At 32.6% G+C, this 17,626-nt stretch overlaps 1 protein-coding gene across 6 annotated transcripts in view; it reads left to right on the forward strand.

The window, feature by feature from the left end:
• Window positions 1–17,626, forward strand: part of LOC143919169 (GTP-binding protein Di-Ras2) — a 238,437-nt gene that overhangs the window by 22,434 nt on the left and 198,377 nt on the right. For 2 of the 6 annotated variants that reach the window (XM_077441372.1, XM_077441373.1), the window contains exon 1: window positions 3,426–3,843. The exons of 2 other annotated variants lie outside the window; for them this stretch is intronic. The gene's annotated coding sequence lies outside the window, so the exon portion shown is untranslated. Of the gene's footprint in view, window positions 1–3,425; window positions 3,844–17,626 lie in introns of those variants that run through there. 2 more of the 6 variants (XM_077441371.1, XM_077441370.1) reach the window with 2 other exon arrangements.

Raw genomic sequence — 17,626 nt, forward strand, 5'->3', positions numbered from 1 at the left:
CAATTCTTGACTTCACGAATGAAAAATTGCACATCAGATGACGAGTAACCTTTCGATGTGCACAGATGCAATTATTAAAATGGTAATTATAAAAATTGAGTTGGATCTTTCTGGCGAGTTTTTAATAATTTAATAAGGAAAAATTCGGAACTAAAGTATCAGAAGCACAGAACGAATACAGGGTAGGTATGTCGGGACTTCGGGTAGATTTCGCTTAGTGTAAGTGCGAGCAGTGCGCACGCATAAAGTACACGTGTCGATAATCTGTCGTTCAGTCTGTCTGGCGCTTTTCGATCGTTTGCACCGCATCGGTATTCTTGCTGGCTGTATGTAAATGCAAGACATTCCATACTATGCATTGCGTTTATTTGATTTTTTTATTGTATGTACTATTATTAAAGCTATTGTTTTTAAAGATTATTTATTAATGTATTTTTGTCTGTATGATTTATTTGTCTCTTCTCTATTATATTTTCGACTGTTGTGACGCATTAAGGATTCCTGTAATGTCACTATGGTTCAAACTTAAATGAATAAATAAATAATACTTATAATATATTGTAATCGTATCATAAATAGAACCTGAAAAGGTGTTTTTATTTATTTAAAAAAAATTGTTTAAACATCATTTATAAAAATCTAATTATTATATTTAATCATAATATTTAGCCAGCAGAATAGCTCGGTCGTTAAGCTTCTGCTTAGTGTCAAGAAGGTGCCGGGTTCAATCCCTGAATGAAAATGAATTTTTCAGAGTATGCTGTTGGTCAGACCTGGATTTGTGACTCCAGGTTGATCGTTTCCTATCAGAGTTTGCCAATTTTCTCTGATTTCATTGTTGAAACGGTTCCCGGAAAAAAAAATTGGCTAAAAATCCTTCCTACCTTCTATTTCACCACTATTTGAAGTTTGATTGATGTACAATAAAATTTATGTACAATTCATAGATGTCTCGTTAATTTGCGAGTTTTTCAGTGTCTTGAAATTCAATGACTTTTAATAAAAATGCTGCATTTTTTATTTGTAATTGGCCAGGAAGGCGCATTGGGATTTACCTGTAAGGCCTTCCTGGTATATATGTAAATAAATAAATGAAGGGGTGGCTCGTCATTCGAGTCATTGCCTCACACAAATTTCTAACCAAGAAAGAAAAGTAATTTTGTAACTCATCAATAGTCAAAAGTGGGTTTAATTCTGCTCACAACGCGGTGAGTCTAACCGGTTTGTGATTCACTTCGGGGCAGTCACATATCTGCTGTGGTCCCGTGGTCGCCAGCTTCACTTAACCTGCTACTCTGGCACTTGAGAGTAGTATTGTGTGAAGAATGTAGACCAGTGTTCGCCAAGAGCTGTTTTTGGGCGTAGTTTATATTTTGGGTGTAGTTTATATTTTGGGTGTGAACCTTTTATTTTTAACTAATAAAGAACGAATACTAGTCAAGAAATTGATATTGTTTTCGCATCTTTTGAAATTAAATAACTGCAAAAAATACATATGGTAATTTAGAACCAGCTCTGCCCGTAACTAAGACTATTTTTGTATGAAATTAACGTTAACTAAATATTTCTCTAAGCGATACATTATTTAGCTGCCAGCAGGGATGTTAATTTTATTTACAAATAATACTCTCAAAGGAGCCAAATATTTAAAAATAAGAAATAATGTTTATTGCGGACGGACAGACTGATGGCATTAAATGTAAGAGCAAACCTTAATACAAAAGTAGGTATAAACTTCCACGACAGAGATAATAAAAAGTAAACGACGGATCACATCTAAAGTATTTTACTCGAAAATATTTACATTGTTATTGATTTTTTTTATTGTAATTCTTAAAAATTGTTTATTTATTTTATTGTGATTAATTTAATTAAAATACACATTAGATATTATATTGAAAACCCCTGTCAACTTCATCTATAGAAATAAAAAAAATAGGCTAATAGGATAATCCTGGAAAAATGAACTACACCTAAATATAGCTCGCGTGACGACCAGTGGTGTAGACAGTCACAATTCTTTTATATATTTTATACCCATAATGTCCTCTTTTTCAATTTTGACAATAATTTCACGCAGTCCGTGCTTTATTTTCTCACAAGATATGACGTGAGTGGAGAGGCTTTTGCAATACCTGGCCAAAATGCCAATGTAGAAAGAATATTTTCCATGATCAGCGGACAGTGTACTAAAGAAAGAAATAAGTTGAAAATTTTCACTGTCCGAGGTATTATATATATTATATACTAAGCGTAGTATATAATTACAAAAATATTTCATGGCAAGAATTTTATAAAGAAATAAGAAAATAAAATAAGAAGCTTTTGCACCAAATTAGCAGTGTAGATAAACATAGCAACACGGATGATGACATTGAAAGTGAAAATAAAGATGATTAAATTCAGCGCACTTTTCATGTTCCTAACTACATACATACACATGTATGTTCCGGTTATTATTTAAGTGGAATGAGCCATATAATATTTCGTTCTGAGATAATTAGACATTATGATTATGATTCTTAATGATATATATTAATTAATATAACCAGTAGCGTGGTCTAGTGGTGAATGTTGAATTATCTCGTACTTGATGTTACGAGTTCGATTCCCGCTAAGTCTCGCTATTGGCCAGACCTTAATTTGTCAAGGTCGATCGCTTCTTATCAGAATTTGCCAATTTTTCTGATTTTCATTGAAACGATTCCTGTAAAATTGGCGTTTACTTCCCAATTTTCTGTCGCGAACCTATAGTTATTGTTATATCTTAGGTTTCGCCATATTGCTCACCATATGTAGATTTCTCTGTGGTTGTTTATCGAATATAAAATTCGTTTTGTTACATGAAAGTTATTCATCGTTATTTATCGTATTAATACGATATTTGTAATATCTGACGATAGATGTCAGATATTGATTAGATTTACATGTATCTATGAAATAATTATGTGGACCAGGAAGGCGCATTTGGGGTTTACCTGTTAAGCCTTCCTGGTATATTTGTATATATGTATGTAAAAATAATAAAATAAAAAATAAAATATATATTAATGTATACCTGTACATATATTACAGTACATACAAGTTCAATTTCAAACAATTTCTCAAGAATCGAAATTTGAAATCCTTCTTATACAAATAATGAAACATCGAGATTAATTAAATTCGAAATAAGCTGCTCATATACAAATTGACATTCTTTTAAGCATTGTTAATGTAAGTTGAAGTTAAAAAACACGATTCTCTTATATTTTCTCAATAACCTAATAAGTGATGGTTGTTTGACTTTGAGTAGAAAAGTTTTCACATTATCAACTCTAAAGTGGGCAAATTTTTAAATTCGCAAACTGAAAACAAAGTCGCAGTCTATTCGACGCGCATGAGTAAAAGCGATTTTCCCCGAGCGTAGCGCTTTGGATTTTCCCAGTCTTTCCGCGACTGTCTTCCTAGCAGCACGCTTTTCCCTAAAACGAAACACTTTCCATCGACGCTCTCGAGATCTCGTCTCTACTTACACACTTAGCTCGAAACAACTTCATTTGAACTTCCATCGAGAAGTATCTCCCATTTATACATATATATGTAGTATATACTGGAAAATTGAAAAAAAAGTACTTTTCCAAAAGTGTATGTGTTTTTCGTGTGTGCTACAAAATAAACACGCTGAAAAGTTATTTAAATTTTAAACGTGACATTCGGGGCTAATTAACGACTATAGCGAGCTGTGCGATTACATTTTCCGGTGTTGAATTTTCACGCGTGGGAAAACTTTCCCGGAAAAACTCGTTGCAATTACAATTTCACCGTTTCAAACGTTCGACGTGGCCGTTTCTACGAGTTTAGGTGAGTTTGTATGTTTCCATTGTATGCTTGTATGTACATATATGTATGTGTATGTGAAATTTATTCGAATTGCATTTGTGTAATTCCGTTAAAGAACTCGCGTGCGAGGAAAAGAATGAGAAGACATTAAGTGAAGTGAATTCAGCGTTTATTTTCCAGCAAACAAATGGTAAGAGGAAAACGGCCATAAAGAGCCAGACTCAGTACTAAATTCACATTTTTATACCGATTCTGTGGCATATTACAAATTGAATAAAGAAAACTTTAAAAGGTCAGTGAAATTGTTCCAAAAGTTATTCACTTATTCAATGCCTCGTTTTTACATAATTCAGAATAAAATTATACCTTTATATATTTTACTTTCACATTTATTGACTTTTATTATAAATAATTTTATGTATAATATATTCTGTATGTACTTTTTGTATTAACTTTCAGTTCTAGGTAAAGAAATCGACGGCAAATTTGTCGAAAACACAAAGAAGGCAATTGCAAAAATTCATTCCCGTTTATTATTAATGATAATTACTTTAAAAATCGGACATGAACTTATGCAATATTCTAAAATTTAAATCAAACATGTCTGACAACTGTATTTTATTTTTCGAGACACTTGTAAATATTTCAAGCAATATGATAATAATTTGATTAATTGTGAAATACTTTTTAAAACTGTAAAATCTTGAATCTCCCATCAATTATAGCTAATAAATTATAGAACGTTTCAAAAATAAATCATAATAAAATCATTAAATAAACTTTTTTAAATATTAAAATATGAAAAATACAGCATTAAGTTGTCAAAATGAAATTATATTAATACAATTAAATTTGAGGATGTTTGCAGTAGGCAGAAAAATATGCTATTCTTATTGGTAAGTTCTTTAATGGTTTTCAAACCAATTGAAATCGCGTATATTATTGTTTGAATTTATTAATAATTCTTAATAGAGATCTGGAGCTTACTTATAACAATGACTACTGTAATAAAATACGGTTTATATAAAATGTGTTGCAATAATAAAATTACGTAAATGTTTATTATAAATATGAGCTTTTCAGTTATGGTTTTTTCAGTTATAGTATTGATACATTTTGGGTCTATCATATATTTAATGTAATGACTGATGTTTTCATTGTTTTAAGACTTTGTGGTTTGAATTTTTATAATCCTTATAATGAAAATATAATAAGCTTCTATTGAATGTTGGGCGTCGAAAACTCGATCGATTTCCTCTCGTTTTTAGACGTATTTGAGTTCAAAAATTTTCCGGTCAGATGTTTGAAGTGTGTCGACCTCAAACACGGCGTTTTATTAATTAACGAAATTCTCTCGAGCGAGTGTATTGAATATTGAACAATGCCCGGCGTTAATCAATCGCGATAATATCGTAAAAGTGGGTCAAAAAGCTCCGACGAAAAGAAAACCCGACCAAAGAAAGTCTCGAGGCTCGTCACTGATTTTTTTCCGTCGTTAGGAGAATCCCACCTAGGAGGGAGTTTCCAGGGGAATTTTCCGAGGGCCACGGACAGAAGCATTTCCCTATAATTACATTTTAATTCACTTACAACGGCCGGGTAAACGTTCTCGAAATACGAGACTACTTCGTCTGAACGAGTCGTAGAAAGGGAAAACTTCAATGGCGAGTTTTGCAGGTCTTTTCAGTTTCGAATTTCAAAAACGGAAAATCCTTTATTAAACTTTCACCCCTACCCCCCTCCCCCCCACAACCTGTAAACGGTGTAAAATTTCAAATATTCGTACAAACAGAAATTTCTCTATGCAGTGTTTTTTAACTGCCAAATTCGAATGTTGACATAGAGACTTAGCTTTAGACAAAGTAACAGACAAGTATTTATGAATAAAAAAGGCTTATATTAAGGCTTTGACTCACTATCTTCGAGAAGAATTATTGCCATTTACAAATACTTCTTTGGAGTATTAAAGAGAAGAATCGACAGCCCTTCGATTTTATTGGAATTAAAATTTTCGGCGCCTGAATGCGGTAGAGCTTTGCGTCACCATTTACTTTTCCAACCTAAACGTCTGCTTTCAATAACTCGTCTCTTGTAAAAGCTATCCGTTTCCTTAATGTGATTGATGAGCATTTGGACCTGTTCAATTATCATGTTGATGAGCTGGTTAGTTTCTTGAGATTCAACACGAGACTATTTGAATGAGATGAATGATTGGAATTTTTATTGTTTTTATTTTGTTGTTTTCTTTCTTTTGTTTTGTAAAACTGGTGTGACGCTTTGGGGCAACCTGTCAGGTCACACTGGTCATTTTATTGTTATTATTATTATAGAAAATAAATTAAATACATATACCGTCCCTGCTCACCGAAGTATGAACACGCGTTACTCGAGGCTATTTTGTGTACCTGCTCTCGTTGTGAATAACATTTTCGCTTCATTTTTTTTTGTAAACAATGCGTAGTATCCAATTGTATTTATCTGCAAAGTATTTGCTGCAGTATTGTTCATACAAATATTTTAAATCCCAATTGAGTGTAGAAGCACACTTTTTTTCCGGAATCCCGTCAGTATAGACGTTTGCTTCCTTCCGAAAAATAAAAGGTATGTAAAAAATATTTTTTATCCTGCATTTCTACAATATATTTCAAGGAAGTTTAAGTGTTTATACTTTTAAAATATGAATTTATTAATGGGATTTAGACCAAGAGAATTGACGGGCAAAGGAAAAAGTGGTAAATAATGATCGGACATGAAAGTTATTATTTTTATTGCTGTTTGACATTTTAGTGCTGTAAGTTCCACATACATACACAGTTGTATAGAAATACTCAAAATACTAAAAATTCTACTGAAAATTCTTTGCATAAATTTCCACTTATTGAGAACAGCTTAGGAGCCGCTGGAATATATGTGTATATAATACATAGATTGTGAATTCCATACAAAGCATGTCCGATTTTATAATACACTCATTTATAGTCCAATTGCATACTTTAGAATCGTGCTGCGAGGTGCTTCTATAGAAAGCAAATGAGTAAGAGAATAATTAAATGAATGAACGTTTCAATAGTTTTCTTTAAACGAAATGAACTATAATAAAAGTGCAAAACAAGAGTGAAAAAGCTTTAGAAACAGTCAAGCATCGTATATTGAAATAATAATATGAAATTGTATTACGTATGTATTGAAATAATATTGGTTTTTCTATGACATATTATAAGAATGTAACCAACGTGTTCGAATTTTTATAAGATTGTTTTACATAAAGTCTTTGGTGTATATTTTGACAGTATATGACATAAAAATTACGATTTACTCCTCTTTGTACGAAACAAAACCCTTTTCTATGAAACATTCTGGTTCGTTCAACGAACAAACATTTTATGCTTTCAGTAGATATTCAACTTATTATTTTAATAAAACTGTCAGTTTATATTCTATTCTGCAGGGTACATACACAAAACAATAATGATATATAATAGTAGTCTGTTTTATATATACATATATGTTTTTTTAATATAAATAAGCCTCTTTTTGACATTGTCGCAGTCTATTCATTTTCATTTTAATAAAAATAATAAGTATTAAAAATTAATAGACATATACCAATGCCACAGCGTAGTGTACTGGTAGAGCAATAGCATATGTTGGTCAGGATGAGATTTCCGAGGCTTTCGCTGACTATTTTAGCTCACAGTTTGTACAGGAGAATAATGCCGTTCCTAATCACGACTGTTTCCCTGACAACGACGTCCTTTCCTTCTCCTCGTCCTTGTCTATTAATCCTATTAACACTGCGGACTTTGAATTCGGTTGTCTCAAATTGAAACCCTTGCGCTCTTGTGGTCCTGACATGATCCCGGAGTTCATACTAAATGGTTGCTCTAGTGCCCTGATGCAGCCTGATTTTCAATTTGTCTCTTCAATCCTCTTCCTTTCCAGCGTTATGGAGGTGTACCCGGATTATCCCTATACATAAGGGGGTTGATAAATCTTATATAGGAAATTATAGGCCTATCTCCCTATTGTCTAGTCCTGACAAGGTCTTCGAGATCATACTCAGCAGCTACATTTCCAAATATTTTCAAAGTTTTATGATTGAGGAGCAACATGCATTTCGGCCTGGACGCTCTACTGTTACGATTCTGAACGTTCTTGTGAGCTTTTACAATATGATCTTAATGCTCTTCATGATTGGTCGTTAACCAACTGTTTGCCTCTTAATGTCTCCAAGTACAAGGTTATGTGTTACTCCAGATCCAGATCCACCCCTGATCGTACCTTTCCATATCTTGTTGGTAACTTTTTATTGAACTGGATCGATTCAACTGTTGATCTTGGGGTTGCATTCCAGAGTGACCTAAATTTCTCTGTTCATATCAACTCTGTGTGTTGCTCTGGCTCACGAATGCTTGGGTTTGTCTTTCGTAATTCTCGACACTACAATAATCCCGCTGTTTTGAGATTGCTGTACAATGCTCTAGCTAGGAGTATCTTGGAATACGCCTCTATGATCTGGAATCTTTACACTAAGTCTCTATCTGTGAAGCTTGAACTTGTCCAAAGACGATTTCTCAGACTGCTTTATAAGCAGCAATATGGAATTTACCCATACTTATTTTCTCCAAAATTCGTCATGGGTATGGTCAGCTACACTTCTCTTGACCACAGGAGGAGTGTTGCCCTCATCAAGTATTTTTTCAAATTCCATTTAAATATATTTAATTTAATATTTATATTTAATATGTAAAAGAAAAGGTAAAAAATACCAATCTACCTACATATAAACAATATAAAACACCAATAGAAAAAATAATTAATTAAATAAATTTTTATCTAAATGAAACATAAGTAATAATACGAAGAAGTAGATTATGTAAATTCACAGCAAATTAAGCAAATAAAATTAAAAGTTAATCGCCCAAATAAAACACTGAATTTCGAAACTCGACTCAATTCTACAATTTATTCTAATTCTAACCAGCAGCGTGGACTTGTGGTTAGCATATTATGCTCTCGAGCGGAGTGATCACGGTTCGATTCCCACTAGTAGCTGTTGGCCAGAGCTATGTTTGTGACTCCAGGTCGATCGTCTCCTATCAAAGTTTTCCAATTTTTATAATATTCATTGAAACGGTTCCTGTACATTGGCATCTCCTCTCTAATCTCTCTTCCAAATCTCAAGTTATTCAACGGTTTGAGGTAATTTATCCATAGATGTCACTGTGGATGATCTTTATATGAATTCGCATTGTGTAAAAATGCTTGTATTAATTGTATTATTGTATTGTATATGTACTAGTACACTAGCCGCTTCGGAACAGACAGTGTACTACTGGTTAGCATATTATGCTTTCGAGTGAAGTGGTCACGGTTCGATTCCGACTAGTAGCTGTTGGCCAGACCTTGATTTGTGACTCCAGATCGATCGTTTTCTATTAGAGTTTGCCAATTTTTCTGATTATCAATGAAACGGTTCCTGTTGGCATCTTCTTTCCAAATGTCAAATTATTCAGCATCTTAAATTCCGCCAATATCTATAATAAAATGCTACAAAAATCTCTACATAGATGTCTTCTCACATTCTTCACCGCATAATTATATGAGATCTCGCATACGTATATACATATGCTTCATATATTAACCAGCAGCTTGGACTAGTTGTTAGTATATTATGCTGTCGTACAGAGTGGTCACGGTTCGATTCCCACCAGTAGCTGTTGGCCAGACCTTGGTTAATGACTCCAGTTCCATCGTTTCCTTTGAGAGTTTGCCATTTTTTTCTGATTTTCATTGAAACGGTTCCTGTAAATTGGCATCTCCTCTCTTATCTCTCTTACAAATCTCAATTTATTCGTACAGAGTGGTCACGGTTCGATTCCCACCAGTAGCTGTTGGCCAGACCTTGGGTTAATGACTCCAGTTCAATCGTTTCCTTTGAGAGTTTTGCCATTTTTTTCTGATTTTCATTGAACCGGTTCCTGTAAATTGGCATCTCCTCTCTAATCTCTCTTACAAATCTCAATTTATTCAACGTTTTGAGGTTTGCCAATTTCTATATAATAAAACGTTGCAAAAATCTCGCCATAGATGTCACTGTGGATGACGTCTGTATGAATTCGCATTGTTTAAAAATGTTTGTATTATTGTATTGTATCTGTATTAGTACACTCGTCGCTTTGAAGCGATCTGTAAAGGCGAGGGTGGATGCGGTGCATCCGTTCTAAAACGGACGGCTGTTTTAAATGCAATTCTCGTCTTCTCGAATGATAGATTGCACATCAGATGACGGGTAACCTTTCGATGTGCACAGATGCAATTATTAAAATGGTAATTATTAAAATGGTAATTATTAAAATTGAGTTGGATCTTTCAGGCGAGTTTAATAAGGGAAGATTCGATAAGTTCCGAATCTTGCCTTATTCAACTCGCCAGAAAGATCCAAGTCAATTTTAATAATTGCATCTGTGCACATCGAAAGGTTACTCGTCATCTGATGTGCAATCTATCATTCGAGAAAACGAGAATTACGTTTAAAGCTGCCGTCCGTTTTAGAGCGGATGCACCGCATCCACCCTCGACTTTACAGATCGCTTCAAAGCGACGAGTGTACTAATACAGATACAATACAATAATACAAGCTTTTTTAAACAATGCGAATTCATACAGACATCATCCACAGTGCCATCTATGGCGAGATTTTTGCAACGTTTTATTATATAGAAATTGGCAAACCTCAAAACGTTGAATAAATTGAGATTTGTAAGAGAGATAAGAGAGGAGATGCCAATTTACAGGAACCATTTCAATGAAAATCAGAAAAAAATGGCAAACTCTCAAAGGAAACGATTGAGCTGGAGTCATTAACAAAGGTCTGGTCAACAGCTACTGGTGGGAATCGAACTGTGACCACTCTGTACGAATAAATTGAGATTTGTAAGAGAGATTACATGTTCGATGAAATGAAATAAAATAAATTCCAGAGCTAGCGTTTGAAGTACTACGATTTTAAAAAATAATAAAAATAAATAAGCAAAAAGCTTTATAATACGGAATTATTTAATTCAGCGTTGATCTTGCTTCGACCAACGCGATTTCGCTTTAGTAAAAAGTTAGTTCAAACGTTGCGTCGCTTCGGTTCAGTTAAATTTTATACACATAATGCAAATTGTGAAAAGCGCCACAGCCACGGAAACATTCGTTCGAGTTTTCCGTTTGAGGAAAAGCGACGTTTTCGTTAATAACGATCATACTTTGAATGCGTCGTAAAGGGAAAAATTAAACGAGGTCGTGCGGAATGAAAACCACCGTCTGTTTTAATTAAGGATGCACTTAGGAGTGTCAACCTAAATTTTCAACGTTCAACGAAATAGGTTCAACCTCAAAACCGTATATAATGTATATACCTATATAAAGGCTGATTCAATGGTTATTTCAATATGATAAATAAAACACATTTTTCAAGTAAACATCATATTTTTTAATAATATATTTGTAAAAGTTTGATTAATGGCATATAATGTATGTATATATTTTATTTTATTTATGTCTCTACAATATACCAGGAAGGCCTAAAAATGTATAGAGCAATTTTACAGAGGATCATAGAGACATATATAGATAAATTTCATAAATCAGCAAATTTGCGGAAAATAATACAATTTGTTTGACCGTTTCAAAAAATAAAAACACATATTGTTTGAAGATCTTTTTCTTCAAGCTAAGTGGCATTTTTGATTTAAAAATGGCGTTTATTTATGTTCATTTATATTTATTTATTTTATACATAAATGTACATATGTATATATATTATCCAGTAGCATAGCTCGGTCGTTAAGCTTTTGCTTAGCGTCTAGAGGTGCCGGGTTCGATCCCATGAGCTGACCTCGATTCAAAAAATTTATTCTGAGTATATCTGTAGTGCTGCTGGTTGGACCTGGATATTTGTAACTCCAGGTCAATCGTTTCCTATCAGAGTTTGCCAATTTTCTCTGATTTTATTGTTGAAACGGTTCCCGATAAAATTGGCTAAATATCCTTCCTACCTACTTTGTCACCACTATTTGAGATTGATTAATGTTCAATAAAATTTATGTACAATTCATAGATGTCTCGTTAATTTGCGAGTTTTTTTATATCTATGGAGAAATTTCTTCAGCATTTTATTATAGAAAATGGCTAACTCCAAGACACTGCATAACTTGAGATTAGCATAGGAGATTGGAAAGTATACGCCAATTTACAGGAACCATTTTAATGAAAATCAGAAAAATTGGCAAACTCTGAAAGGAAACGATCGATCGGGACTCACAAACCAAAGTCTGGCAAGCAGCTACTAGTGGGAATTGAACCGTGACCACTCTGCTCAACAGCATAATATTCTAACCGCTAGTCCACGCTGCTGGTTGATATATAGGTATATAATAATGAACTAAGAAAGTCACATAGAAGTAGGCGAATTTCCTTGACCGTTTCTCAAAATTATACAATCATTCAAAAAATTGTAAATAGGGCTTTGAGCTCTTTTTCCTATTATGCTGTACATTAATTAGCCAGCAGTTTGGCTTAGTGGTAGCGTATATATTTAGCACCACTGAGGTCAAAGGTTCAAGTCCTCGCCAAATCTGCTGATTAGATTTGGGGGTTTTGTGACTCCAAATCGATCGTTTCTCTATCAGAGTTTGCCAATTTTATCTGATCATTGCTGAAACGGTTCCTGAAAATTGGTATTAGATCTATTCCTGTTGTCACAAAAAATCTGCCTGTGTGTAATTTGTAATAATTATGCACAGTAATCTGAAATATATAGATATCTCTATAATTTCGTAATCCATAGATGTCTCTATGATTATTATTTCTGATTAATTGTTATATTCTGATTGTATATGTATTACTGTATTTCTGATTTCTGATTGTTTATTTATTTTTTTATTTATTTACATATATACCAGGAAGGCCTTACAGGTAAATCCCAATGCGCCTTCCTGGCCAATTACAAATACAAATGCAGCATTTTTTATTACAAGTCGTTGAATTGCGAGACGCTGAAAAACTCGCACATTAACGAGACATCTATGAATTGTATATAAATTTTATTGTACATCAATAGTGGTGATATAGTAGGTAGGAAGGATTTTCAGCCAATTTTTTTTCCGGGAACCGTTTCAACAATGAAATCAGAAAAAATTGGCAAACTCTGATAGGAAACGATCAACCTGGAGTCACAAATTCAGGTCTGACCAACAGCATACTCAGTAAAATTCATTTTCATTCAGGCATTAAACCCGGCACCTTCTTGACGCTAAGCAGAAACTTAACGTCCGAGCTATGCTGCTGGCTAATTATTATGTATTCTGTATTTCGTTAACGTACACCCGTCGCATTGGAGCGATCTGTAATGATGAGTATATATTGATTTGTAACAATAAAAAAAAAAAAATTAACACTAGAATAATATAATACTATGATTACTAACAAAATTAAAGTAAAATTGTAAAATAGAAAATGATCAGTCGATCAGTAGCTATTCAAATATATCTAATATATAAGATGTATTGTGAACATAATTTCGTAATAATAAAAGGCATTTAAAAATCAAAAATACAATCATTCAACATCGAACGTTATAAAGCGAATTTTTGACGATTTGTATGAGTCGTGGTTCCATATTTTCGGAATTACGATTGATTCATATTCAATTTAGGTGATAAAATGACCAATAAAGTTCCATGATCGCATCGAGGTGAATTCATGTCGTATAAATGATCTTGAGATACGTTAAATCAAGTTCTCAGACGCAATAACGATTTCCGATATCAGCTCTTGTGAAAATATATGTTTTATTTATGAAAAACTTTCAACTTAACCGTTGAATCACCCATGATAAGGTTCCCGTCGAGTTTATTTTATACGAGGCGAGTGCAAATTTGTTCAGACGACTCGGATGATGACGTTCTTTGTTAGAGAACGAGCGCTGAAAAGTTGCGTAATTTAATGAAATACATTTTTACAGGGTGTACACGTTTTTTTTTTTATTTAGGGTCCCCATCTAAAAAGTCCCCCTTTGATGTAAATTACGAAACTTACCAGGAGAGGAGGACTCCTTTGTCAAAAAACCTACCACGTTTCCGTGCAATTAAAATGGTATTAAACGCGTCCTGAATATTTTCACCTTTATTTACCTGTATTTTTGTTCGCACGCAGATAATGTTTTATGAATATTTGATTTTCTCGCTTTGTATGTATATCGGCTTTGTTTTGATGAAATTGTTGCGGACGATAAGGTGAAAAAAAAAATGTTTTGTTTCTTGCTTAAGCTCGACGTACAATCAATGAAATTACAAAAGCTCCATCGAACAAACGTCTTCTGTTTGACGCGTGGAAATAATTCAAATTATTTATTACTAGCTGTATTACCCGGCTTCGCTCGGTATTTGTAATATAAACCGCATAAACATGACTTATCTAATAATAAATATTTTATTAAATTTATTTGAATACTCGTTTTTTACCTACCTCTTATTAAGTTCACATGGTTTTCGTGTTAGTGGTCATTTTTTATATCTCTTATCTGTTATCCGATCGTTTTCATACTTTGCCATATTGCTCATTTTGGTCATCAATATACGTTAATGTATCGTCTGCCATTACGTTGGAGATGAAATAACGTATACAATGCGTATCAAATATCCACAATATCGCGTACCGTGACGTCTATGACGGTAAAGGCAAGCTACTATAATCTATCTTCAACCTTTTCGCAATGATATGGCCATATCAGATTTTTATTGTTTAAACGCCTATAATTCACTCTATATTTTATAAAATTTGCTCTATAGATTCTCGTTATCTCTAATATTTAAATATTTATAATTTTAACTCTCATATGTATATATAAATTTCAAATTTGGCGTCTAGCTTCATGTAATGTAATACACGATATATATTGATTTATGGCCAAATATGTCAGATCTGACATTTCACGGCTAAAAGTATATCTCTTCACGGAGTTTTATCTGCGAGATAATTTTTATTAAATTGACTGTCACGAACAACAAACATATATAGTAAGTCTCTTATAAAAAATTATATGTACACCCCGGCGTCTGCGCCCCCTAGGGGGCTGAGCCCTAGGGCTTCGCCCTCGGCGCCTACGCCTTCGGGAACTTCGAATCCTTTGAATCGGAAAAAAGCGTATTATTTGTTCGATGACGTCACGGATTTCTACAAACGAAGGATACATACATACATATATACAAAGTCTCTTGCTAAATTATATATTAGATATATTATACTAGCTGAACCCGGCAGGCGTTGCAATGTCACAATAACGCATGTAATACCCATTCCCGTTTCCGTTCTCGTTTCCGTTCCCATTTGTCGGAAAAACGCAGGCAGCGAACACATTTGAAATTATTCAATTATTTGTTTATTTTATCCTAATAACGCAGGTCGCGACGTGAAAACATTTGAAATTATTGCGTTACAATGACACTCATTCCCGTTTTTCCCGTTTCCATTCCCGTTTTTTGGCAATTTTTTTTTACAAAATCCATTGTGGGCATACACACAATAACTCCTGTAAGTTTTGTTGCAATCGGTTGAATGGTATAGGAACGCATACGTGACGAACAGACAAACATTGGTTTGTAACATCGAATATTAGTTTCACATAAAAGATTCAACCCATATGATAAATTTTAAGCAACATTACGGTATTTTTTCTTTTTATTTATTCTACGAATTTGGTTTTGCATATTACACTGAAATTTCATAACGTTGTTTGTATTTTTGCCTACTTGGCGTATTTTATTTGAATATTATTATTTTTTATTTGAAAATGTTAATAAGGATAAACAAATGATAGTCAAATATTAAATTTTGCGAAGGTTTGACATAATAATAATATATACTATAAATAAATAAATTTATAATATAATTCTGAGAATTGAGAATTGCGGAATTTCGTAAATTATGTTATCGTATACATATGTATAATATTTATATTGTATGAAGGCCACTCTTATATTTTGATACATTATAAATATTTTAAAAAATCATACCAATTTCAAAGGATAATTTTAATATTTAAACGAGTTAATTTTAATAAAACTATGTTCATATTTTCATTATAATAGCGTGATATTTGACCTCAGTGAGTGCAGAATTTAGAATTATACATATATTGATGAAAGCTGCATTATTGTCATTTGGTCCATTTGGTTACGATAAACGATTCAAATTTCAACCACATTCAAAGGCTTTAATCAACAAACGAAATTCGATTCGTACTGAATGCGACATAATGAACGAATGACTGATTAAACAGGTGAATATGTATTCATTAAATATATATTAAATGGAAATTTCTATGACATATATTATTATGCAACGAAAGTATGTATTTTCTCAGCATTTAGTTTTGTTTTTTTATTTTCGGAACAATTTTCAACTTCATTCTGGAAAAACATTTCAGACTGAATGTCAGGTTTCTTTTATGCTAGGAAAAATTTCAACCGGTGATACTGGAATAAGACGAAATGGGTCAATTTTCCGAGAAAATACTTTCTATGCAATTTTGTTGACAAAATTCACTCATTTTTTAATGAAATGTTTTTTTTTATATGTGGAAGCTTTTCAGAATTACACTTTATATGTTCAAAATCAAATTTTATGTGGTGTTTTTCGTTAAGATTTCAATTTAAAACAGTTTTAAATATGTACATACGTCTATAAAAAATTTGGATGTGACCAACCCGCGACTTTATCTATGTATTTGAGAAATATAAGAAGGTTGCATTAAAAAATTCGATGATGAAACATACAGACACATTACACATACCCGGGCTATAACAGGAATATTACAAATGTAAGGAATATTACACAAAATAAAAGTTCTACTTCCGGTTGTCGGATTTTATTCAAATTTTTTTTATTACTTAATATCACTATTAGTATTATACACAATAAATATCAAGAAGATTAAAATAATTAAATAGGTTAAAATAAAATAATGAAATATTGTTTTAAAAAAAAATACTGCTTTTGGTTTACGAATTCTGACCGAAACCTTATCAATTTAAGTTACTACCTAAAGAGTACAAATATAAATTTTCAGCTTGATACGTTCAGGGGTGTGGAAAAAATCGTTTGGTCACATTTTTTACTTTTCTAAGAGGGAAAAATCGCACTTCCGGTTCATTAAATTTGAGGATTTCTTTTTATTTTCATCACATTAATACAAGGATTGTACTTGAATTTTCTTATGAAGAGCACACATGTTAAAGAGGTCGAAAAAAATAGTGTAAGAATAATTATAATTCGAAAAGATCTTTTAGGACTAAAATATGGATAGCTGTTATTCAATTATTTAATCACTAGTGGTTTTACCCGGCTTCCCTTGGTATTTGTAATATAAACCGCTTAAACAAGACTCATCTAATAGTAAACATTTTATTAAATTTATATGAATAGTTTTATTTTATATAAATTTATTTGAATACTCATTTGTTTTTTTTTTTATTAAATTGACTGTCACGAACAAACAAACATATACTAAGTCTCTTTCGAAATTATATGTATACCAGAATCCGGCGCCTGCGCCTCCGGTGCCTGCGCTCTCGGCGCCTTCGCCCCGGGGACTTATATATATATATATATATATATATATATGTATATACTTATATATATATATATATATATATATATATATATATATATATATATATATATATATATATATATATATATATATATATTAAAATAAATCGAATGTGTTGTCTACGAACCAACCAACCAAGGTTAC

This window comes from Arctopsyche grandis, chromosome 11, assembly GCF_051622035.1.
Source record: "Arctopsyche grandis isolate Sample6627 chromosome 11, ASM5162203v2, whole genome shotgun sequence".
Classification (NCBI taxonomy): domain Eukaryota; kingdom Metazoa; phylum Arthropoda; class Insecta; order Trichoptera; family Hydropsychidae; genus Arctopsyche; species Arctopsyche grandis.